Source organism: Aythya fuligula, chromosome Z, assembly GCF_009819795.1.
Source record: "Aythya fuligula isolate bAytFul2 chromosome Z, bAytFul2.pri, whole genome shotgun sequence".
Lineage (NCBI taxonomy): Eukaryota > Metazoa > Chordata > Aves > Anseriformes > Anatidae > Aythya > Aythya fuligula.
The window spans coordinates 67,668,375-67,696,103 of NC_045593.1; positions in this window are offsets into that span (position 1 = coordinate 67,668,375).

The following is a 27,729-nucleotide window of genomic DNA, read 5'->3' on the forward strand; positions in this document are numbered from 1 at the left end:
GTTCCATGCCTTTTTTTTGTCCAAAGGCATGGGGAAAAAACAAATTTTATTTATGGGGAAAACAAAACAAAACAAAACAAAATAAAACACCACAACCCTCAAGCTGTTCAGCTTTAAATTATGGATGTTTAGACAACATTTAGATCATGTGCAGAAGATTACAAATTATGGTCAGCACTGTATTTTTTAATGCACTTTTACAAATCAAGGCTTTTTTGTTTGTTTTTCTTTTTCTCTCTCTCTCTTAATTTCTTCTTTTTTTTTTTTTTTTAGTAAATTAATTAATTATTTAGTTTGTGTTGAGAAATACACAAAAATATCTGGATACAGATAAGTCTACATTTATTTCATTTTATTTTATTTTATTTTATTTTATTTTATTTTATTTTATTTTATTTTATTTTATTTTATTTTATTTTATTTTATTTTATTTCGCTTCGTTTCATTTCGTTTATATCATTTTATTATGTATTTTTAAAATTGTAAGAAACATTACCTTTCAATCTGAGCTTTTCTTTATGAAATTGATATACAGGAAATGCTTTGCATATCTACTTTGCCTTAAAAGAGGTATATTTTTAGCAATCTTATACAAGACACAAATATCTAATCCGGAGTCTAAAGTGCTATGAAGTTTTATTTGGTAGCTATCCTCCAAATTAAAGATGAGAAACAAACAAAGCACTAAAATATCCTAGGTCTCTGCAGAGGTACTGGAGCACATTCCCAGAAATCCCCTTTTTGGGACAGCAATGCATCTTTTCACCATGAAGTTGTCTTCATGGAGTACATCTTGGTTTATTTCTGTTTCATATGTCAACAGTAAGAAAATCCATGTGTGTTGAATTCATGTGCTCAGCAAAAAAGGGCTTTGCTGAGTAAAGAGGATGACCTTTATATCTCTCACTTTTCTGCCAAATTTTATGAACATCCTAATTGATATTATTAGCAGAATTTTTATTAAAGTTAGTTAATTAATTAATCACAAATGGCATTTTTATTCTTTCCCACTGATTTTTTACCAGGAATATAATTCAAGTTGTTATACCAGTATTTCAGTGGTTTGCTTGCCACTTGGATTAATTTGTCCCTTTGTCTGATGACTTGTTAAGCTCTAGGATGCTCACTTCATCACCTGGCAAAAAAAGCCCATGTAGCCCTATTTCTCAAAATCAGAATCTCATCCATAAGTTTTGGAAGAGAAGAAAGAATAATTTCATTTATTATAACAGAAACATTTTGCTACCAAGAGAAATAGTGTATACAAAGATAATAAATAAATCACTAATGTGATGACACTAAATAAATAAATAAATAAATAAATAAATAAATAAATAAATAAATAAATAAATAAGGGCAGGGAGGAGGGGCAGGGAGTGGACCTTAAACAATATTGATAATGGAAGCCCTGTGCAAGGCTCTGATTAGACCTCATGTATAAGACTTGGCATAATTCAGGAGAAAGAAAAGTGAGTTTAGCCTGGTCTGTGTGCAAGTGAAGTAACATCATACAGAGATTGTTCTACAAATGGAGATTAAACAAGTATGGTACATTTTAGACTGTTAAAACACAGACTAAATGAATATGAGATTTTATGAATACATCTTCAGTCCTGAAGACCAGAGATCATTCTGTCAACTAAATCAAGGACTTCTCTAGAATATACCACAACACCCTTTCTGGTCAAAATTTTGTTCTCATGGAAACCAATGTGTAAAAAAGAAGGGAGAAAAAGAAAATACTGTATGTGTCTGAAATGAGGATGTGCATTTGAAATTAGGAATTAGGAATGTATGTCTGAAATTAGAAATATTCATGTGAACCCAGTAGCTGGAAAGCATTTCTGGGTAAAGATATATCCAATAAGAATATTGTGATCAGAAAGACGCAGAGAAAAAACATGTTTAAGTTAAAGCACACAACTGGAATGAGATCTAATGGTTTTAAGCTGATTATGGTTATTAACATATCAACATTAACATATCAACATATTTTGGTTGAGGACTTGGAGGCTTTTAACAAACGTAACAATGAAGTTTAGAAAGCTTTAAAAAATGATGGTGAGGGGGAAGGGTGGAGGTAATTGCATAACTATACGGAGAAATTAGGAAGATGATGTAGCCTGTCAGGGGAAATCACAGTGGTACCTCTGGATGGTGCAGGAGACGGAAGATGGCCTCCACCACTCAGAACTTCTCCTCAAGTCTTGTGCTACTTCATCATATATGTAAAGATCCAGTAGGCAAATTCCAGAGAAAATTAACATTAGCAAGAAGGGGAAGAGCTGTGAAGGAGGTCATTTCTGTCTGTGAATTAATTTAATTACACTTAAGAGTTTCAGTGTAAAAGAATTTCAGCTAGAAAGAAAAATGGAAGAGAAGGATCTCTGATAAGAAGCAAATCTCACACTGGGGAGAAAAAAAAAAAAAAAGAAAGTGTTACCACTTTGCTAAACAGTGATGTCTTTCTGCTCTTAGAATTAAGAGATCAGGTATAAATTTTGTAATGTTTGACCCATGTACCACAGAGACCACTCTCAGAACAGAAATAACTTCTGAAACAGCAACAGAGCAAAGCCACCCAAACTCCAACCATAGTGCTCAGTCCTGCCCACGGGGCACCCACTCTCACCTGAAGTGCTGAGCCTGGGGGCCATGCCAGGCACCTCTCAGTAATGTCAAGCACAGCCACTGCTAGGCCCCACCACCCAATCAGTGCCTCACACCAGGGATTTTGTGCGGGAAAGTGTTACATGGCCCTGATTGTGGAGATACAGGCAAGCAGCAAAAGGCTCTCCAGGCCTGCAGATGCCTAGAAGTTGCTCAGTGTTGAAGGGCAATGAATGAGAAAAGAGGTGCTACAGTGGGAAAAATCTCATGGCTAGGCTGTGTAGAGAGCAACATTTTAAACTGCCTGGTTTTAACTAAATGAAGTCACAGGGTCCATTTTTGGTTTATTTTTTCATCACACAGCACAGAAGCTTTTGCATATGCTCAGATATGGCCGTGGGAAAAAAATAAATTAATTAAAAAGTATGTATTAAATAACAGTGGAAGGTGTTGTGGTGACATCTTTCAAAGTGGTGTGTGAGCAAATGTAAATGCATATATGAATCTGAAAAAGAGAATCAATGTATATATTACAAACTTAGTGGTTTAAATAGTATGAAACTGGCTATAGCTTTAGGAGATTTTTCAGACAGTTTAAAAGATACTTGCAGGAAATTTGATAATAACAGATTACTTATGAGGAATGTATATTTCTCTGCATACTGTTTTATAGTGATTTTTAATTCTAGAGGACCTGGTCCCAGACTTCTTATTTGGCCAAAACTCTATTCTCCTGCTACAAACTTTGTCTGACTAAAGCTTAATTTGTTCAATGGCTTCATTTTGAAGCTCACTATGAAAAACTCAACATGAGCCATCAACATGAGCTTGGAGCCATGAAATCCATCTGTATCCTGGGCTGCACCAAGAGAAGCATGGCCAGCTGGATGAGGGAGGGGATTGTCCCTCTCTACTCTGTTCTTGGGAGACTCCACCTGGAGTGCTGCATTCAGCTCTGGGGACCCCAGCACATGAAGGACATGGACCTAATAGAGCACGTCCAGAGGAGGACCATGAGGATAATCAAAGGGCTGGAGCACCTCTCCTATAAAGACAGACTTAGGGAGCTGGAGTTGCTCAGCCTGGAGAAGAGAATGCCACCCTATAGTGGCCTTACAGTGCCTAAAAGGTGCCTACAGGAAAGGTGGAGAGGGACTCTTTGTAATGGGGTACAGAAAAGCGGTAATGGTTCTTATACTAAAAAAGGGTAAATATACTTTGCTATGAGGAAGGTGATAAACTGGAACAAGTTACCCAGAGAAACTGTGGATGCCCCTTCCATGGAAGTGTTCAAGGCCAGGTTGGAAAGGGCTTTGACCAACCTGGTATAGTGGAAGGTGTCCCTGCACATGGCAGGTAGGTAGAACTGTGTAATCTTTAAGGTTCCTTTCAACTCAAAGCATTCTATGGTTCTAAGATTCTATCATTCCAGTCTTAGATCTGGAAAATAAAATTAATAAAATAAAATTTAGAAAATACCATGAATAAGAGAAGGAAAATGGAAGGCAAGGCAAGGCAAGGCAAGGCAAGGAAAATTGTGGAACATTTGTGTCCATGAGTTTGACAAACTGGAATTAAAAAATTTTCTCCCAGTATTTTCACCTTTAGTGTCTAACCTGGAAGAGTAGTAAATACTTATATTTAGATTTCCATGTAATTTTGCCATTTTCGTGTATAATCCAACAGAAATATCACTTTACATAGTATATTCTAAATTCTTGCACAGAATACCATTAATTAATGTTCCCTTATATTCTTGTGTGGTATCAGTGTTGGCTCTCCTTCCTTCTGTTGTATTAACTGCACCACTCAGCTTAGTGTCATCTGCAAATTTGCGGAGGGTACACTCGATCCCACTGTCTATGTTACTGACAAAGATATTAAACATCACCGGTCCCAGGACAGACCCCTGAGGCACACCATTTGTCACCAACCTCCAACCAACCTCCACCTGGCTATAAAGCCATTAACTCCAACTTTCTGGGTGAGGCTATCCAACCAATTCCTTATCCACCAAACAGTCTACCCTTCAAATCTATATCTTTTTTTTTTTTTTTTAAATGAGAGTGATGTTCCCTTTTACCAGTCACTATGGACTTTGCTTGAATGCCAGAACTTTTCAAATCTGTTGGAGAGAGACATGGCAACTACATCAGCCAATCCCTTCAGAAAACTGGGATGCATGTCAGCATAGACTTGTACCTGTTCCTTTCATCAGGTGGTCTCAAACGTGCTCTTTGCTTACAGTGGGAGGGACTTTGTTCCCCTAACCCTCACTTACAGGTTCAGGGACTCAAGAGAAATGGGAAGCCTGACTGGCAGTGAAGACTGAGGCGAAGAAATTGTTGAGCACTTCAGCCTTCTCCCTGTCTGTTGTTACCTGTCCTCCCTTCTCATCTCTCAGAGGAGGTACACTCTCCTTGGCCTTTCTTTTATGATCAATGTGCCTGTAGAATTCCTTCTTGTTATTCTTTATAACTTTTGCCAACCTCAATTCCATACGTGCCTTCACTTTCCCAATCCTATCCCTTCACATCTGGACAACATCCCTGTACTCTTTCCAGGCTACGTGTCCCTGCTTCTATTTCCTGTACATTTCCTTTATACACTTCAGTTTGACCAGCAGGTACTTGCTCAGCCATCCCAGTTTCCTACCCTCCCTGCTTGCTCACTTATGCAGGCGTCTGGGGAGCTCTTGTGGTCTAAGAAAAAAATCCTTAAAGAGCTGCCAGCTCTCTTCAACTCCTCTTTGCAGAGGGAAAATATTCCAGGAGAACTCATCCACCACATCTTTAAACAAATGGATAAAGGGTTCTGAGTTCTGGAGACTCTTAAGAAACTATTTGGAATTAACAGACCTTCAGTCTACTTGAATATACTAGGTCATGTGGCAGTCTCAGATTTGAGTAGTAAAATCTGCTCTGCCTTTTGGGTAGATTCTATTGTATTGCACTTCCTAGAAAGACAGCACAAAAATATAATAGTAGTTTCTACTCTTGGTTGAGCTGGACCACGTAAGCACTTCCAATTCAGCACAAAGACTTTTAGGATTGAGGCCAAGATAATTATATGGTGTAATTTTGCCTTTCAAGAGCTGCTCTCAGTTCTAACAAAAATGTCAATAAAGTTTATTTCCTTTCAAAACACAATTTATCTTATAGTTGCAGTCATACAGAGTTCAGTGTTGGTAGGTGTGACACAGAGGGTCCTGCAGAGCTTTACAGTCTGATTCTCTTAAAATCTCTATGTGCCAAATGCTTTTGAAAGAAACAAAGTTACTGTGTCATTCAGCAATCCGAAACTGATGCCAACAGTAGTGGTAAAGCAATCAGCCAGTGACATCACCCTCACTCAAATTCTGTTCTTCTCATTCAACTGCTATCTGCTATTTAAGATGATACTTTCTACTGAATTCCTCAAGGAACTCTAAAGCAATACTGAAATATTCCCCCACCCTTCCCCCGAAGCTTGGTGTAGATTTTTTCCACATCGTTATATGTTCAACGTTTTATTCAATTTCTTTGAAAATGCAATACTTTTGAACTTTATCTAAAGATTATCACATAACTCTATTCCATTAGATCTAACTGATTTTCTTATAGCTGTTTTGACCTGAAATTACAATTCTTGAATATTCCTTTAGGAATTCTCAACAGAAGAAAATCTCAGAATGAAGCCCAGGTCAACTGCATTAGATATTTTATTTTTAGGAATGTAATTGGAATGATAAACTGTGTAATAACAGATGAATAGACCTCTGCACTGTGGCCTAAGAGACATTATAGATTCTAACTTCATCCTTTCCAAAATAATCTGACCCATGATTTACATGTATTTCTACTTCTCCCTAAATATGTATTTCTGTATATATACATGTATGTTTATGTATGTATACTTTTATGCATACACACAGACTTTCACAATCTGATATCGTTGAATAATAGAATGACAGAATGACTTGGGTTGATAGGGATCTTAAAGAACATCTAACTCCAACCCCCATCCATAAGCAGGGATGCCACCCACTAGATCAAGTTGGCCAAGGCCTCATCCAGACTGGTCTTGAACACCTCCAGAGATGAAGCATCCACAGCTTCTCTGGGCAACATGCGTCAATGCTTCATTACAGTCAAGAATTTCCTCCTAATGCCTAGCCTAAATCTATCCTCTTTTAGTTTAAGACTACTCCACCTTGTCCTGTCATTTTCTACCCAAGAAAAGAGTCCTTCTCCATCCTTTTTATAAGACGCCTTTTAAGTATTGAAAGGCTGCAATGTGGTCTCCCCAAAGCTTTCTCTTCTACAGTCTGAACATCCGCAGCTCTCTCAGCTTTTCTTCATAGCTGAGGTGCTCCAGCCCTCTTATTAATTTTGTAGCCCTCCTCTGGACTCACTCTAACAAGTCTTTATCTTTCTTGCGCTGGGGACCCCAAACCTGGAAGCAATATTCCAGATACTGGAATATGAGAAGAATTGTGTCAAAAGGTGATTTTAATTTGCCTTGTATGAATCATACTGCTATATGACTGTATTTTCAGCATATACGAAAAATATAATTGCCACTCAGAATCATCTTGTCTGTCTAAGCAAAATGGAGATGTACCGTTGTAGTTAGATGGGTATCCCCTACGTAGTTATATATGATGCTAGAGATGTAATAGTGCCATTTCTATTAAATTCATTGTGCTTAAAATAAAATTAAAATAAAATAAAATAAAATAAAATAAAATAAAATAAAATAAAATAAAATAAAATAAAATAAAATAAAATAAAATAAAATAAAATAAAATAAAATAAAATAAAATAAAATAAAATAAAATGTGGTCTTACTGGAAATTACAAAATTAATGTGATGGATTGTATGGAGGGCATATTATAAATTGTACTCCAAGGTTTTGAATTAGAGGAAATTTATAAAGGGAATGACAATTGCTAAACAACTGAAAACTTCTATTGCATCTTCAATAAATCTGCATAACAATGCAGTAGGGAAATAGATTATTCTGGATTAATTTAATGAATTTTAAAATGGATGTACTCAGACATGCTATAACACAAAGGTATTCCGGGCTGTCTGAACAGAGTGCAAGAGGGAATGTCTTATTTTTTCAATTAAAATAATATGCCTTTACAGTTGTTCTGTTGTTTATCTCAGTATTATCTAATAAACATACACAGTTCTCCCAGAACACCTTGCTCTTTTTGCATTGTTTTTGCTATTCTACTTCAGTTCATTTAAGCAAAACCTTTTCAGCTTTAAGATTGTTGATCCCAAAGACAACGACACAGATAACAAAGCACTTTGAAAGAACATATTTTCTTGCACACATGTGTGCCTAAGGATTTTTTTAAACACCACCTTCACATTAGCTTTTTAAAAACTTCTCTAGCATAGCCTAGGTTCATGAACATAAATGGAAATGAACGGAGTGTGTACTCATGGAATTTCACAGAATCACAGAATTTCTAGGTTGGAAGAGACCTCAAGATCATCGAGTCCAACCTCTGACCTAATGCTAACAGTCCCCACTAAACCATATCCCTAAGCTCTACATCTTAACGTCTTTTGAAGACTTCCAGGGATGGTGACTCCACCACTTCCCTGGGCAGCCTGTTCCAGTGTCCAACAACCCTTTCGGTAAAGAAGTTCTTCCTAAGATCCAGCCTAAAACTCCCCTGGCTCAACTTAAGCCCATTCCCCCTCATCCTGTCACCAGGCACGTGGGAGAACAGACCAACCCCCACATCGCTACAGCCTCCCTTGAGGTACCTATAGAGAGCAATAAGGTCACCCCTGAGCATCCTTTTCTCCAGGCTGAACAAGCCCAGCTCCCTCAGCCGCTCCTTGTAGGACTTGTTCTCCAGGCCCCTCACCAGCTTCGTCACCCTTCTCTGGACCCGCTCAAGCACCTCGATGTTCTTCTTGTAGCGAGGGGCCCAAAACTGAACACAGTACTCGAGGTGCGGCCTCACCAGAGCCGAGTACAGGGGGACGATCACTTCCCTAGACCTGCTGGCCACACTGTTTCTTATGCAAGCCAGGATGCTGTTGGCCTTCTTGGCCACCTGAGCACACTGCTGGCTCATATTCAGCTGACTATCCACCATCACTCCCAGGTCCTTCTCTGCTTGGCAGCTCTCCAACCACTCACCTCCCAACTGGTAGCTCTGCTTGGGGTTATTGCACCCCGGGTGGAGGACCCGGCACTTGGCCTTGTTAAACTTCATGCAGTTGACCTCAGCCCATCGGTGCAGCCTTTCCAGATCCTCCTGCAGAGCCTTCCTACCCTCAAGCAAATTGACACACGCACCTAACTTGGTGTCATCTGCAAACTTACTGAGGGTGCACTCAATGCCCTCATCCAGATCATTGATGAAGATATTAAAGAGGACCGGCCCCAGCACCGAGCCCTGGGGGATGCCACTAGTGACTGGCCTCCAGCTGGACTTGGCTCCATTCACCACGACTCTTTGGGCCCAGCTATCCAGCCAGTTTCTAACCCAACGAAGCGTGCGCCAGTCCAAGCCAAGAGCAGCCAGTTTCTTGAGGAGAATGCTGTGGGAGATGGTGTCAAAAGCTTTGCTGAAATCAAGGTAGACCACATCCACAGCCTTCCCCTCATCCACCCAGCGCGTCACTTTGTCATAGAAGGAGATCAGGTTCGTCAAGCAGGACCTGCCTTTCATAAACCCATGCTGACTGGGCCTGATCGCCTGCTTGCCCTGCAAGTGCTGTGTGATGACTCTCAGGAGGATCTGCTCCATGAGCTTCCCTGGCACTGAGGTCAAACTGACAGGCCTGTAGTTCCCCGGGTCTGCCCTCCGGCCCTTCTTGTAGATGGGCGTCACATTTGCTAGCCGCCAGTCAACTGGGACCTCCCCCGATAGCCAGGACTGTTGATTAATGATGGTAAGTGGCTTGGCCAGCTCCTCTGCCAGTTCTCTCAGTACCCTTGGGTGGATTTTGTCAGAATGTTTTTTTTGTTTGTTTGTTTGAATGAAGGTTATTTGATACTATGCAGGACAATTGAATTATTTCAGATTCTCTCATATTTGTTTTGCAAAGGCTTCAGTTCCATAGAAGTGATGTATCCTGGCTGCTTTTTGAAAACATGAAGAGCTTTAAAATGTTCATAACCTAGTTGAGAAGATCAGGGCCAAAGATAAAAAGCCCAAATGAAATTGGGTCCCAATCATATAATTGCAAACATATGCACACATAGCCCTTGCCTGTTGCAGTCCAGCTTACAGTAAATAAATGCAGGTCTTCTATGTCTAGTGTCCCTCCAATTCCTTGCTGTGTTTCTTGTTCTGTAGTGTAGTAGTTCTATGAAATAGTACTGAAAATGAACACATTATTTCTCAGAAGTGTTGAAACAATGAGGTATAAAACCAAGGTAAGTGGAAAATATTACAGGTGACAATACAAAACACAGATGGTAATATATATATATTTAAGGTGTTTTCTTATTTAAATTAATTAGTTTGGATATAATCATAAGTAAAACAGAAAAGAGTATAGAATTCTTCGGAAGTCTTTTTTTTTTTCTTTTTTTTTTTTTTTCCCCTTTTTTAGCATGCTTTGAAGGAAGTGAACCTGTGCTCTGTTAAATTAAATGTTAGAATTTAATCCTATAGCTTGGGCTGTGGAGTAGTAGTAATAGTAATAAGATAATAAGAGATCAAGGAAGGGCATATTTGAATAGAAGAAGAAGCAATTCTGTGAGAAATTCAAGACGATCTGAAGAAAAAATAAAAATAAAAAAATGGCCAAGATTCAACATACTCGGAGAAAACTAAATTATTACTACTTGCATCATGGAATTGGTAAGATACAGAACCTACTTGCCTCATCACCCCACTGGATGCACAGTTAAATGAGGCATACAGAATTTTCTTAGAATTGTATCCCAATATCATGACTTGTGTGTGCATATTCCTACACAAGCAGACTAAGATTCTTAGTAGTAGGGCATTCTAAACCTGATTTCAGCAGAATGGAAACAAGTTTTAATTAGTAGTGTAACACTACTCTGCTAACATCCACCTTTAGTAAAAAACCTAAATAGTGAAAACCAAGCTAGCAAAAAGCATCTGTAACTGCTGTAGACACTCTCTGTAAATGAAAAATTGTCACATTTTTATGTCATCAGCATTGGTGAGTCTTCGGTCTAAAGCCAGATTCCAATAAAGACATATGAAGTTTCTTATTTAAAGAAAAGTACTGGCCTACTATGCTAACAAATCTTGCAAAATACTTTTTTTTTTTTTTTTTTTTTCCTGAAAGAGCTTCTCTTTGGATAAGACTTACACAGTTTTGCAAGGTTTAGAATTTGTATCCAGCATAAAGTCATAGTGTTAGCCTGGAAATAGATGCTGTCCTAGTAAGGGAATTGAGAAGTAAGAACCATCTCAGACTTTCAGACCATCTGAAACTGTTCACTGGGAACCCCTTCATGAATACTGTATTCCTTTGCTGTATGTGCTGCCTGCAGTGTCTGGGATAGAAACAAAAGAGTTTCTTTCTCATGAAACTCACTGCTAAACACTTTTACTACCATTTATAGCATGAAATCATTATGAAGGTGCTTAAAGAAAGGAAGAAGATAGGGAAAAAATTTCTCTTATGGGCAAAAATCTCAAACAAAATATCCTCCATTTATTATCTTCTTAAAAGTGTTGTCATAATACAATCATGGAAATGAAGAGCTGAAATCATAACACGTATTTCTTCAATTTTTGATGCATATACTTACCAGTTAGAGCAGAATTAAAAAAACAGCAAGCAAACAAAACCCAATACACACATGAAGCCATATAGCTGAATTCAGGGAATTTGAAAGAGCATGAGAAATTCCCACTGGAACCATTCCCAATACATTGTATAAATACAAGAGAGAGAAGTTTTTGGGTGTGTTTTCCCTCCTCCATTTTTCAGAGAATGCTGAGTGTGAGGAATGAAACATTGCTGAGGCAGTCAGCAACACCTCTTCTTTCCTGATTTCTGTCTTTTTTGCCCTTTCAGACTCACCAGCTTTCTCTCTCTTCTCTCACTCTTCCACAAAAGACTTCCAGCAGAGAGCAGCTGGTGCCTCGTTTTGGCTGCTTTCCCCAGACTCTGGGGTCTTTCACTAGAAATCAATGGTTGCTTATTTTCCCCTGTACTGTGTTTTTTATGTGTGGACTGACATGGCCTCAACCATACTAACCCATTCTGCTGAGCTATTTCCATTCAGATGTGTCTTTTTACAAATAGCGGAAATTAGTAGAGGGCCAGTGTCAAACTGCTTGTCACATCTTGTTTTCAATCTGTTGAAATCAGGTTTATAGTGTCCTATTCAGAAGCCTAGACTGCTTTTGAATGCACACAATGCATTTCAGGCATTCCATCAGGCAATAAATGCAGAACTTCACATTGCTATTAAAAAATAATCAAAATGATTAGTCTTTTGAAATTTCTAACGTAACTTGTTTGCTCGGAATTTGTTGTCTTAATTGTGCTACATCACTTGTTTGTAGGTATTCATCACCATAAGATGTAAAATCATTTGTAGTAGATCTGTCAGTGTTGCAGTTGTATTGTGAATAAGTTCTCCTATTGATTTAGCTGTAATGAATGAATGTGTAAGTGAATGAATGAATAATCAGAGGATTGCTAGAATGGATGCAGTAAGCCTGAGCTACTGGTATTCTTTTTGATTTCTAGAGACTTCTGTAAAATGTAGTCTTGTATTATATCTCCACATAATGAGCAACCATGTTAGAAGCGTAATGAGGCAGAATATAGTTGTAGTTACACTAGGTATTATGTGCTTCTTCAAAATGAAGAAGAAACTTTCTTAAACTGTTTATAATCTTAAAAATTTTAGGAAAAGATAAGTTTTTGATGAAATTTTTCATTAAATTGTAAATCTATTATTCTGCAGTTTGTCAGTATATTATAAACACATTGCTATGTTATCTAACCGTGAACAAAAACCTTATCATATATTAAGGAACCTTTAAAAAACAAAATAATTTTAGCTCAGCTCATTTGAATGCCTTCATACGTGGCAAAGACTTTTTGCAGTCATCTCTGGTGAGTGCAAATGCTTTGGGCGTTTGATGTCATTTTGTTGCCAGATAATAAAGCTATTGAAATAACATGAAAATGCATGCTATGTGATTTTCCACTAATTTTTAACAATATATAGAGGTGTAGAGCTCCAGATACAAGCACTTCTCAATACAAGCTCTAAAGCAACTGCTGTCATGTACTTGTGAGAACTTTCAATGAATTACCCTAGGAACACTTATTTGAATCTCAATATGTGTTTATTTGAATGAGCAGTCAGCTACAGCTTTCCCTTTTCTTTTGAAAGAAGAAAAAGGGAAGGGGAAGGGGAAGGGGAAGGGGAAGGGGAAGGGGAAGGGGAAGGGGAAGGGGAAGGGGAAGGGGAAGGGGAAGGGGAAGGGGAAGGGGAAGGGGAAGGGGAAGGGGAAGGGGAAGGGGAAGGGGAAGGGGAAGGGGAAGGGGAAGGGGAAGGGGAAGGGGAAGGGGAAGGGGAAGGGGAAGGGGAAGGGGAAGGGGAAGGGGAAGGGGAAGGGGAAGGGGAAGGGGAAGGGGAAGGGGAAGGGGAAGGGGAAGGGGAAGGGGAAGGGAAGGGAAGGGAAGGGAAGGGAAGGGAAGGGAAGGGAAGGGAAGGGAAGGGAAGGGAAGGGAAGGGAAGGGAAGGGAAGGGAAGGGAAGGGAAGGGAAGGGAAGGGAAGGGAAGGGAAGGGAAGGGAAGGGAAGGGAAGGGAAGGGAGGAGAGGAGAGGAGAGGAGAGGAGAGGAGAGGAGAGGAGAGGAGAGGAGAGGAGAGGAGAGGAGAGGAGAGGAGAGGAGAGGAGAGGAGAGGAGAGGAGAGGAGAGGAGAGGAGAGGAGAGGAGAGGAGAGGAGAGGAGAGGAGAGGAGAGGAGAGGAGAGGAGAGGAGAGGAGAGGAGAGGAGAGGAGAGGAGAGGAGAGGAGAGGAGAGGAGAGGAGAGAAAAAAGAAAAAGGGGATGGTGTAACATTGCAGAATCTCACTGCAGTAATGGAAGGAAACTTAGAAACATATTAAATGCTCTGGAGTGCGTAACACCTAAAATGTCAGGAATTTTTGTGCAATTTCCAATATTAATTAACCATCAACCTGTCAGAAATGACAGCAAGAAATGAAGTTTTCTCTGTGTAAATACTGCTAAGGAGCTCTCTCTTCTCCATGGCCTACAGAAGTTATTATCACCAGTTGTGTCCTGGAAGGAGATCTTGGAGTCCTTTAGCTATGAAGACATCAAGAATAGCAATTTCTTGTAAATGTAGTTTTTGCTGCCTGTACGTGTGCCTATTATCTGTTTTAGGTGTGTAGACACCACAGAAATTGAACGATTTAGCCATCTGTTCTTTCTCCATAGCAACTTTTTTTGAAGGTCTGAAAGTTACAGACAAAAGTTTAATGGGGAAAGAGGTATTCTCCCATCTCACTAACTGCGGGATGATCATTAAGAACAACTTAAACAATCTGGCAGGTTAACTATAAACTAGAGAATAAAAACAAACAAAACAAATAAAAACAAATACCATATAGCTTAGAAAAGGTGGTATGTGATTGTGTAAGTATATGCGTCTTATCTCTCAGGTCTCTTGTAACAGTGCTATGGACAAACTCAAAAAGTGGTCTGACGTATGTTTAACAAACATGGTATGCTTTCTGTGTATGACATCTTGAATTGTGGTCTGAATCCATCAGGATTACTTCATCCATCAACATTGATTCAAGTTAACTACATATAAAGCTTATCACATCTTGCACAACAAATATTTGAGACCAGAGCCTAGTATCAACTTGCCACTTAATTTTTCTAAAATAATTTTCACTGGAGCTCAGAAAGCATTTTTTATCTTTTGCATTTTAAAAAGTAGAGTTGTTTGATTGTATGTTTTCTGATCGTTTGTTTCTCTACAGTATCAGGAAAGATATAATCACTGCAGGTCTGTAGAAAGGTATTTGGACCAGGTAAATATGTACTATTTCTTTCCTGGTTTGTCAAGAAGAATGTGAAGTCCTGAGCTCTCATTCTGGTAGACAAGGGATAGAAGTTTAAAAGTTGGATTTTTTAACACCAAGAATGACTTTTATAACTATTAAAAAAGGAAAATGTTTTCCTTTTTGAGTGTTTATGTTCCTCCATTTTTTGTAAAGCCATAATTACTTTTGCCAAGTATTACTTTTGCCATTTGTTAACAAAACTTTAAAACATCTTTGTTGTCGCTGTTTGTTCTTAAAAAAAAAAAAAAAAAAAAAAAGCAGTATTTGGCTTTTTTTTTTAATAGTTTTATTTAAAATATTTTTTTTTACTATAGCTGTAGAATTATAAGCCAATTATAAGCCAACCAGACAAGATTTTTTTCCCCTCCTATGTCACCTTCCAAACAAAGCAGAAAGCACAATGTCTAAGCAGAGGTGGGACAAAGAGATGGAACTTTCATTATGAACCTACAAATAAATGAGGGATGTTTGAATGTATAGAAATGTCACTTCTGACTATGTTCCAGATACTTTTTATACTTAGACGTCACAATATTGGGGATGATAAATGGCTGATATATTTTATCATAATATTAATCAATAATTATGAGTATTAAGGGAACTGTAATTGTGTTATTTGTATTTTATCTTAGCATTAGCATGACTTTAGAAATCTGCTGATTGCCTTCACAGTAGCAAAAATAGACTAGCATGTGAAAAGGCATTTACATGCTATGTATGAACACAGTGTAATGTATATTATTAATATGTATATTATTAATATGTGTATTGTATGAACAATAGTGTTCATACAGAAGAAAAAAACTGAAAATTGCAAAGAGATGGCTTTGCCTTTTCATATTTTCATTTCAAAGGATGCATTTCTTTGAGTGTTAGCGAAAGCCTCCTCTTTCTTTTTAAGAAGCAAAGCAACCAACTACTTATAAATAGAGCTGTTCAGAGTCTCTACTGAGATATTTTTTTAATTAATTGGAAGTTTTTCACAAATACATATATTTATATCTGATGAACTATCTAATACCTGATTCAATAACAGGAGAATTTCATTAGATAGAGGGTTTTGAGTTTTCCAGAAGAAATGTTACTACTACTACTACTACTACTACTACTACTACTACTACTAAAATGATTTCTCCAACTTAGTAATGTTAGAAGATCCTTTGATAAAATAATATCAGTCTTTGAAGAAAAAAAAAAATCTTCTCATCCTACGGTTAGTCATAATTAACTGGATAAAACATTTGAATGAAAACCAGAAAAAGCATTCATACAAGGTAGAAGCAGACTCTGAAAGAAGGCTGAGCAACTGACCACACCATATCATCTCATATTGGTAGAGTTCACAGATTTAAAAAAAATAAAAATTAAAAAAAAAAAAATCTGGAATTTGGACATTGCTTTTTAATACTGCTGGAGATTTTTTTTTTTTTCTGGATTAAGGTCAAATATGATCACATACTTACTGAAGAACCTATGAAAAGAGCTAGAATTCTGAAGTTATTTACCATTTTTAAAAAGAGAAAATTGAATATAATTTGGCTGAGACAAAATGAATATTTTCAAAAGTTTTCGTAGTTCATGCAATTAAAATATTTTTGGAACTGAAATGATTTTTTATCAACCAGAATTGTTTTGCTGACCATTTAAAAATATCTAGATTTTTTTTAGAGATTTTTATATTTCTTAAATGTAATTCCAAAATGAATATATGAAACATAATTTTAAAATGCAGGAAATTTAAAAACTAACAAACAAACAAAAAACACTCCGTTATTGCTACTCTAAATATATTTCCAAATATGCTATAAATTTGTAATTTATTTTAATTTCAAACTCTTCCAGTGTTGCCAAAACGGAAATTTCATTGCCAGAAGTTTGGAAGTATTGAGGTTTAAAAGATTCATTTATTTGTTTTCTCATTAAGCTTATTTACACACTTTTTAGGTTAAAATCCAAACCAGGACATTCACAATCCTGGAAGAAGCCAAATAAACGTACTGTCAGTGTGCAGAATGTTATACACAATGGAAGAAAGCATGTGTCTCCTCTCCCAGACAAGGCTGTCAAATCTGTAATATCACAGAATCACAGAATAGTTGAATTTGGAAGGACCCTCTTAAGGTCATCTGGTTCATCCTTTACTCAGGCAGGGCCATTTAGAGCCCCTTGACCAGGGATAAGTCCAGATGGCTTTCAAATATCTCCAAAGACAGAGGCTCCATATCCTCTCTAGCAACCTGACCTTGCATGTCATTGCCTGCACAGTGAGAAAGTGCTTCCCGATGTTCAGAGGTAACTTCCTGTATTCCAGTTTGTGCCCATTGGTTTTTGCTTGGCCACTGGGCACCACTGCCTCTGCCTTCTTTGCACCCTACCTACATAATGGGTGTATATAAGACTTATCTATAAAAAGCATAACTTTATTAATGATAAAATACATCATGAATACTTTACCCCCCAAGCCTTCTATTCTGTAGGCTGAAGAAGTTCTCCCAGACTTTTCTCAGAGGAGAGCTGCTCCAGTCTCATCATCATCCTCACTGCCTTTCACTGGACTCTCTACAGTATGTTTAAGTCTCTCCTGTGCTGATGAGTCTAGTACTGGGCACAGCACTCCAGGTGCAGCCTCACCAATGATGAGAACAGGAGAAAGATCACCTTCCTTGACCTATCTTGAGTGTGATGAATGACAATTTTTTTTCCAGCTGTATGACTCGCAGTTGTGTTTTTTTTTACATATAACTAATAAAAAGTCTGAAATAATATTTTACATATGTTTATGAGCACAGATCTCGGAAATGTAGTTATTTTACCAGTCAATATATATTAGGGATACCTACTACACATGAAGAACAGAGAACGGTTTGGATGACTGCATAGGGTCAGAGGAATAATCAGTGTAGGAAGCAGATCAGTAAGTAAGTACAGACTGTAGAGGAAATATGAGCAGTTCAATGTTGAAATTTGGAGCCATATTTTTTTCCTGGAAAATACTCTTTTCTAGCTTTTTTATACAGCATGCCTGTGTTTCTCTTTTCAGAAAATAATAATAATAACAATAGTAACAATAATAACAATAATAACAATAATAACAATAACAATAACAATAATAATAATAATAAAAGAGGATCGTATTTTTTTTACTGTGTTAAAAAAAAGATTTCAACAATTCCAGACTGCACTGGTGCACATACTTGTACCCTAAACAATACATGAAGAAGGTACTTCAAACACAAAAACAAACTGAGTGATGAAAAGTGTATCCACGCAGAATAATTAGCCCTGAAGATCACAAGAAGATAATAAATGTCCTTGGGTAAAAACACAGTAGAGTTCTTTCTCCCCATAAAGAAACATAAGAGGCACTACAGATTTCCAGGACACTGAAGAAAAATTGCATGTCATTTTCTAATTTTATTTTTAATAACAAGGTTATGTGAGAGATACAGAAAGTATAGTGTTAGTTTTATAATTTCACAGTTACTAATTATGTCAAATTCCTAATGTGTATAGAAGCACTAATTATTCTTCTTTCTAATAACCTCTAAAATTTGATCTTGGAATATATTACATAGCTATAGGGGTATGCCTCAAGCAAAATATTATAGCTATTGGTTTCACTTTAAGGCAACCAACTACTTCCCTACATGTATATATTAAAAACAGTGGGTAACTCTTACATAAAATTTTGCATTTCAGAAGCATAGGACTTTCAGATAATCTGGGCTAGAATTTTGCAGAATTTCCGTATATGCTGTGTTCTTATCTATATGTACTGTAGATACATTATTGTAATGAGTAGAAACCCTTTGCTCATGTCTTCATGCTATATCAACACTATAATGGGATAGCATAGATGCTGTTGATCTAAGTAATATCAGGTTATGTTACAGGAAACGTATCTGTAATTTCCTCATTATTTCACTTTAGCATGCATTATTTTATAATAATAAAAACACTTTCCTAGGATGGGAAACTACGATTTCTACTTCATGGTCTGTGGTTTTAGGAGGGGTTTTCTCTAATTTTTGTAATCCTATAGCTCAAGTGTAGAAGTGCATACAGACAGAAATAAGTCTTTAAAAAGCAATAATAATGCATGTAAGTTCCTCTTCGAAGCTTTCCAAAAGTCTGCAAACTATTTCAGGTTTTTTGATTATCCATATACCGTTCCTGACTTGCTAACTAAAAGCTAGCCAATGTTATACCCACCTACAAAAAGGGCATGAGAGAAGATCCAGAAAATAAGAGGCCTGTTAGTCTAAAATCAGTGCCTGGAAAAGTTATGGAGAAGATTTTCCTGGGTGATATGAAAATGCAGTTAAAAACCAAAGCTATTACCAAACATGGTCAACACGGGTTCATGAAGTAAAAGTCCTGCCTTAGTAATTTGATCTCCTAAAATAAGCTCATCCACTTAGGGGATGATGTGTAAGCAGTGGTTGTAATCTTTCTGGATTTTAGTAAGTTCTTTGATACTTTCCCTTACAGCATCCTCCTGGTCAAATTGTCCAGAGATGAACATGTTCATGCTATGCTGGCTCAGCAGTAGAACTGAGAGGGCTTTAGTGAAGGAGGCTACACCTTCCCTGGTGGCTGATAACCAGTGGTGTTCCCCAGGGCACAATTCTAGGACGAGTTCTGTTCAAAATGTTTATTACTTATATCAGTGCAGGAGTAGAATACATCCTTAGAAAATCTGTTGATTATACTAAAGTGGGAGGTACTGTGGACTCTCTAGAGGGATGTAGTTCAATAAAGATAAATGCTGGGTACTGTAGCTATGAAAGTATAATGCCAGACATAAATACAGACCAGGAGATGAGTAGCTAAAAAACAGCTCTACAGAAAGGAGCTGGGGGTGCTGGTCAACTGAAGGCTCAACATTAGCCAACAATGTGCACTGGCAAGAGGACAAACTACATTTTGGGTTGTATTAAACACAGCATAACCAGATGGACAAAAGAGGTGATTCACCCACTATATTTAGTTTTGGCATGGCCTTACCTTGAAAGTTGTGTGTAGTTCTGGATTCCACAATATTAAAAGGAAGTTAAAATCCATGCAGGCAAGTACAGCACAGCAGAAAAGCTTATAAAAGGGCTGGAAGGCATCTCTATAAGGACACTTGAATTGTATAGTTTGGAGAATAGGACAGGAAACTACCTCACAGCTCTCTACAACTTCCTGATGTAGAACAGGAAGTGGAGAGGGACTGCTGGTTTCTTCTTCCCACTAATAGGACATGAGGGAATGGCAAAAAGCTGCATGAAGGAAGGTTCAGAAACATTTTTAGGAAATCTTTAGGAAATATTTCTTTACCATGCATGTGGTCAAACACTGGAACAGGCTTAACAGGCTTCCTGTCAAGGTGGCTGATGCCCCAAGACTGACAGTGTTCAATAGGCATTTGGATAATGCTTTCAATAACATCCTTTAAATTTTGTTTAGCTCTTAAGTGGTCAGGCAGTTGGACTTTATGATCTTTGTAGGATCCTTCCAACTAAATTATTCTATTCTATTCTATTCTATTCTATTCTATTCTATTCTATTCTATTCTATTCTATTCTATTCTATTCTATTCTACTCATTTCATTTCATTTCATTTCATTTCATTTCATTTCATTTCATTTCATTTCTGTTTCATTTCTGCTCTGCTCTGCTCTATTCGTGAAGCAAATGTTAAAGTGGTCAAGAATAACTTAAATATTATCTGAATGGACATGAAAAGAAGTGTGTTAAGCATCATGGTCATTAGACAGAGAATTTCTAGAAGTGTATTTGTTTGTGGTTTTTGTTGCTGTTATTGACCTTTCATTTCTTTGTTTTGTTTTTACTATTTAATAAAACAATTTAATTTGTCCTGCTGTCTAACTATAAGAAATCTGTTGTTTAGATCTTATGGTCAGTTTTTGTAGCTAACTGAAAGATATGTTTCCTGTATCAACTAAATGCTCTATAGCTTTGAGAAATCATCTGCTTCAATTCAGGCTGCTTGCTTTGTTTTAGGGCAGATACACCTAATCTATTCTGATGGTTGTTATCATGACTGGAGCCAAATACTCAATGAACACTTGTGGGAAATCTGGGGGACATTTGCAGAAGTCAGCAAGGGGTCTGATTCTTATTTAATATTTCCTCATAGAATATAAGTAATCTTCCATCATGCACATATATAAAGGACTAAAAAAACAAAGCACAGGGGGATTTGAAAACATCAGATATCCTGCTTTTCAAATATTTATGAGGAGAGGTCACATTTCAAGGGAGGATGGGTTTCCTGAAAGAAATTTACATACAAACATTGTATAAAGAGAGGCCATGAAATGTCTAAGATTGGCTAGTTCAATATATTTTTTTTTTTTTTCATTAAAATGTGAAGGAGTATTAGAAAACTGTTGACTAATAAAGTGTGAAGTTAGTGCCCAACGTTTTAGAGACTGACTCTAAATATCCCCTGGAGTGAATGGCTACATGGGTATGGATGTTAATGGGAACCCTTAAGCAAGTACTGAAGTCCATCTGACTACCCAAACCAATAAAAAGGCAGAGTTTAGCTGCTTTCTCTTGTTGCTTCTATAAATGATGCATGTGAGAGAATGTCTTTAACTCTCCTGCAACAGTACACTGCTGGGCTTTTATTAATATTGACCTGAGGAGTCAGTAAATCATCAGTAAATCATAGAGTCATATCATAGAATCATAGAATGTCTTAGGTTGGAGGGAACATTAAACATCACTTAGTCCCAACCCCCTTGCCATGGGCAGGGATGCCACCCAGTAGATCAGTAAAGTTCATCTGTCGAGTTTTTCTTTCTGATAGCTCAGATTTTTACACCTTTTCCTGAGATAATGAACAAAATATCATATTCTACAATGATCTATGACATCATAACTAATTATAAATACTTAATTATTACTCTTGAGGTAATGAATTTAAATGATTTGGGAATGTCTTTTGCAACATCAGGGGTGATTTCCAGTTTCAAGACAATGTGCAATGTCACAAGCTTGGTCATGTACCTGTTGTCCTAAGAAAATGATCTCTAAGGTAATTAAGTTAACTGTATATGAAACAGTCAGATTTTAGTACTCCTCTGACTGTCCTGGCCTGTCTGACAGTCTGGCTCTTGATTTAGGGCTGCTTATGACATGAATAATCAGTAAACTACAGTACTGATGAGCAATACTTTATAGGATTTCATACTGTCAAAAATGGGATTTTAACACCATGCCTTGTTTTATATTGCATATGGTTGCATACAAGCACATGTACATAGCATCTGTAGATATAGACAAGCAAAATATTAATTACCTGATTTCTGTCTGTGTGGTTTGTTTATTTATTTATTTATTTATTTTCTGGAGAATGTTCTGTTTATGTTGCTGTTGCTCTTCCCTCCCCACCTCCCTTTTCCCCCTCCCATTTTGTTTTGATAGTGTCATGATATTTTGTCCTGTCTGCTTTTCTTGTGTTTCTTCACTGTAAGTATGCATATTTCAGCACAACTACAGTCTGCTTAATTCATTAATTAATCCTTTGAATACACAGATTAATTAATCTTTTGAATACACAGCAATTGACCTTTCAGTTGTTAAATAAGTACTGAGCAACTCATATTTGTCAATAAATTTCAGAACACTGGTATAATAATATCATCATCCTAAAAGGAAAAGAGAATCTCTACAAGAGTGTTTGTCTACTTGTGAAATGGTTATCATACAAGTCAAACTTAAAGTGTGCTGGTTAGTAATACACATTCAGAGAGTTGGGGTGGGATTGGTGTTTCTTTGCACTACTCACAGCACTATAATAGCTGAGTAAACCTTGCTATTTCAGATAAAACTCGTATTTATTCTACATATGTTATTTCATATGCAGCAGTATGTAGTGTTTTGTACCCTGCTGCTGCGTGCTCTGTTAAGCTGTAAAACCAGTTTCAGTGAGTTATAATTGTTTGTTGTTTGGACAACAGAATTTGTTGACCCATCTTTTCAGGCACTGGTTACACTTAAAAAAAAAAAAAAAAAAAAAAAAAAAAAAAAGATGGTGCAGTCAGTTACATGGCCATCTGTGGCAGCAATATGAATGTGAGGGTGGTGGTCACGATTCTTACTGACATCCTGGTAACAGCTGACAAAGAGCCACTTTCATATATTCCTTGAATTCTGTAATGGTTACAGTCTCAAAGCTAGCAAATAATAGAAGACCACCACGGAAAGTGATTTTGACGTGGAAATGTTATTTACATGAAGTATTGAAGAAACTGTAATAAGACCTACATCTAAAAATGTTATCAGCAGTAACACCACCAGGATTTTTATTCTTGATGGGCCTGGTCATATCAAAGCTCTGACAAAGATGAGAAATCAAATAGCATTGTGTATTTTTCTTTAGTTTTATTCCTGTGGCTCCTATTCCTACACTATTTATCAAAACAGCACTTTTCAGCAGCTCCTCTGAGGATAACAGCATTCCATTTCAGTTCACAAAGTTAGTGTGATGTTTTTGGACCAGACCTTGGGAGGGAGAGGCAGGGAGCGACCAGGTAAAATCCATCAGCCAGTCAAAAGAGAGCAATGATGTATTTCACATTTCACAGTGCATGAGTATTTTCTCTGAAATCAGATCACATTTTTATTTAATAACTTTCACAGACTGGACAATGGCAGGAAGTTAATACTTATGTATCATATGAAGACAAATATCATATATCCAGCTGTTTCTTTTAAAAGTGATATGAATGGATTGAAAGTTCAGATTCTGTCTCTTCTAACCCTTCTCTATTAATTTAACAGACTATTCTGTTTTTTTTCTTCTGTTTTTTTTTTTTTTTTTCTTTCTTTTTCTTCTTTTTTTCTTCCCCCTCCCTCCTCCCCCCCCTCCTTTATTTTATATAATAACAGGTCGTTCTCAACATCTATGTCAGGTAGCAATGTTTGTGTATGGATTTAATTTTTTGTTTCCCAGCATGTCTGTTAAAAACAGATTCTGGATTGCAATGTTGTAGCCATGAGAATAGCTGCTCTGCCATGAGATTTTACCTAAAATATTCCCTCTAATTTACAAGTACATGGATGCTGCACATAATTTTTTGCAATAGCAAGCTGCAAGTAAGGAAGGAAGATATCCATTGTACTAATCCCTGGCTTCAGTATTTTAAAGTACAAAGTGAAAAATAAAAACAGGGAGATTTTTGTTTTTCCCCTTTTTTCTTTGATTCCTTTTGTTGTACTGTTTTTTTTTGTGTGTGTTTTTTTTTTTTGTTTGTTTGTTTTATTTTTATTTATATGGGGGGGGGGGAGGGGAGGCTGAGAGATTTGTTTACTTTTTTTATTAAACAATTTAACTTTCCAGTATGAAATAAATATTTTCATGTTAGCTAGAAATTTAGGAAAAGGCAATTTTAAAAAAATATCTTAATTACACTGTCTACATATGGAATCATCTTTCTTTCCTGTACATGTGTCCTGGTTTCAGTTAGCACAGAATTAATTTTCTTCCTAGTAGCTGGTGGAATGCTGTGTTTTGGCTTAGAATGAGAAGAGTGCTGATAACACCCCGATGCTTTAATTGTTGCAGAGCAGTGCTTATACTAAGCCAAGGACATCTCAGCCTTTGCTCTGTCCTGCCAACGGGCAGGCTGGGGGGTGCAGTAAGAGCTGGGAGGGGACAGACCCAGGACAGGTGACCCAAACTAGCCAAAGGGGTATTCCATACCATCTGACGTCATGCTAAACAATATATAGGGGTGGCTAGCCGGGGGGAGGGGGCCGGACTGCTCGGGGTTAGGCTGGGCATCGGTCAGCGGGTGGTGAGCAATTGCATTGTGCATCACTTGTTTGTACATACTATTATTACTTTCGTATTATCACCATTGTATCATCATTATTATTATTATTATTATTATTATTATTTTCCTGTCTTATTAAACTGTCTTTATCTCAACTCACGGGCTTCACTTTCCATTTCTCTCCCCCGTCCCAGAGAGGGAGGGGGGAGGGTGAGCGAACGGCTGCGTGGTGTTTAGCTGCCAGCCGGGTTAAACCACGACAGTCTTTTTGGCGCCCAACGTGGGGCACGAAAGGTTGAGATAACGGCAGATCTGACCAGAGTGTGTTAAACTAAAATTGGTATAAGTATTAGACCTGCTTAATAGTCACTTGTCATAATGCTGATTGCTTTAATCTCAACTGTGCTGCGCCTGTTTTCCAAATTGAGTATTATAGCACGTTATTTTCCGTATGTGCTCTCTGTCATGTTGTTTATCCTCTCCGGGCCCTGGTTTCAGACCATTATGGTACTGTGTGTTGTATCAGTGGCTTATGAGATGATGAAATATCTGGTCATGACTCTAACCTGGTATTTGTACTCAGTAACATCTTCGATTCTATACTTTGGAAACTGTATTTTGGAAACTATTAGCAATTGTATCTGTTGCCTTTTTTCATTAGGGAGTCAATCTGTGGAGGGGAAAGGGGAAGATAATTTTTCTTACTTGATCACTCTCCCTTTCTCCTTCACCACCCCTGTACCCTCCTTGATCACTCTCCCTTCCTCCTTCACCACCCTCTTATCCTCCGAGTTTATTACAATAGCTCTCCAAGATATTGAATATCCTTGGGATACTCAGACCAGCATAGTCCTGTTGTTCTGCCTCCTGAATGCACTTCAGGTTCTGCTTAAAGTTAAACAACTACTTAGGAAGCTCATCCGGAGATCTGCCCGGAGGCAGTATAGTTGTGGGTGGCAGGGAGTATGGGAGGATATGGGCAGGCATCTAGACCAGTTGGCACCCCCAGTGTTTTGGAAATTCACCCCTGAACAAGTGCAAAATCCTCAAAAACTGGCAGAATGCTTGAATAAAAGGTGTCGCGATTCGGGAAGTTCCAAAGTAACACAAATCATTGTAACATGCTGGGGCCTGGCTTACGCCTATCGAGCTGCCATGGATACTGCTATCAACTTAGTGACAGACCCTGCGGCCACTCCAAGTCCCGTGACAGATCCAACGGCCACTGTGACCCCTACGGTGGACTCTGCAGCCGCTCCAGTCCCAGCTTCTGCAGATGCTCCAGTCCCAGCTTCTGCAGATGCTCCAGTCCCAGCAAGTGCCAATTGCTACCACAACTGTGCACCGGCGGCAATATCGCACCAACCGAGACTCCCTGATTCCCATCCATAAGCTAATTCGTCAATTGGAGAGCCAAGGAGTGATCAGCAAGACTCATTCACCTTTCAATAGTCCCATATGGCCAGTGCGAAAGTCTAATGGCGAGTGGAGACTAACAGTGGACTATCGCGGCCTGAACGAAGTCACGCCACCACTGAGTGCTGCAGTGCCGGACATGCTGGAACTTCAGTATGAACTTGAATCGAAGGCAGCCAAGTGGTACGCCACAATTGATATCGCTAATGCATTTTTCTCCATCCCTCTAGCAGCAGAGTGCAGGCCACAATTTGCCTTCACTTGGAGGGGAGTCCAATATACCTGGAATAGGCTGCCCCAGGGGTGGAAACACAGCCCTACCATTTGCCATGGGCTGATCCAGTCTGCACTAGAGCAGGGGGAAGCTCCTGAACACCTGCAGTACATCGATGACATTATTGTGTGGGGTGACACAGCAGAGGAAGTTTTCGAGAAAGGGAAGAAAATAGTCCAAATCCTTCTGAAAGCCGGTTTTGCCATAAAACAAAATAAAGTCAAAGGACCTGCACGGGAGATCCAGTTTTTAGGAATAAAATGGCAAGATGGACGTCGTCAAATCCCAATGGATGTGATCAACAAAATAACAGCTATGTCTCCACCAACTAACAAAAAAGAAACACAGACTTTCCTAGGTGTTGTGGGGTTTTGGAGAATGCACATCCCAAATTACAGTCTGATTGTAAACCCACTCTACCAAGTAACTCGTAAGAAGAATGAGTTTGAATGGGGCCCTGAACAACGACAAGCCTTTGAACAAATCAAGCAGGAAATAGTCCATGCAGTAGCCCTTGGGCCAGTTCGAACAGGACCAGATGTAAAGAATGTGCTCTACACTGCAGCCGGGGAGAACGGCCCCACCTGGAGCCTCTGGCAGAAAGAACCTGGGGAAACTCGAGGTCGGCCTCTGGGGTTTTGGAGTCGGGGATACAGAGGATCTGAGGCCCGCTATACTCCAACTGAAAAGGAGATATTGGCAGCATATGAAGGAGTTCGATCTGCTTCGGAGGTGCTCGGTACTGAAGCGCAGCTCCTCCTAGCACCCCGATTACCGGTACTAGGCTGGATGTTCAAGGGAAGGGTCCCCTCTACGCATCATGCAACTGATGCTACATGGAGCAAGTGGGTTGCACTGATTACTCAGCGGGCTCGAATAGGAAACCCCAGTCGCCCAGGAATATTGGAAGTGATCATGGACTGGCCAGAAGGCAAATACTTTGGGATATCATCAGAGGAGGAGGTGGGTCGTGCTGAAGAAGCCCCACTGTACAACCAGTTGCCAGAGAATGAAAAGAAATATGCCCTGTTCACTGATGGGTCCTGTCGTATTGTGGGGAAGCATCGGAGATGGAAGGCTGCTGTATGGAGTCCTACGCGACGAGTTGCAGAAGCTGCTGAGGGAGAAGGTGAATCGAGTCAGTTTGCAGAAGTGAAAGCCATTCAGCTGGCTTTAGACATTGCTGAACGAGAAAAATGGCCAGTTCTCTATCTCTACACCGATTCATGGATGGTAGCAAATGCCCTGTGGGGATGGTTACAGCAATGGAAGCAAAACAACTGGCAGCGTAGGGGCAAACCTATCTGGGCTGCTGCATTGTGGCAAGATATTGCTGCTCGGGTAGAGAACCTGGCTGTGAAAGTACGCCACGTAGATGCTCATGTGCCCAAGAATCGGGCTACTGAAGAACATCAAAACAACCAGCAGGTGGATCAGGCTGCTAAGATTGAAGTAGCTCAGGTGGACCTGGATTGGCAGCATAAAGGTGAATTATTTATAGCCCGATGGGCCCATGACACCTCAGGCCATCAAGGTAGAGATGCAACATACAGATGGGCTCGTGATCGAGGGGTGGACTTGACC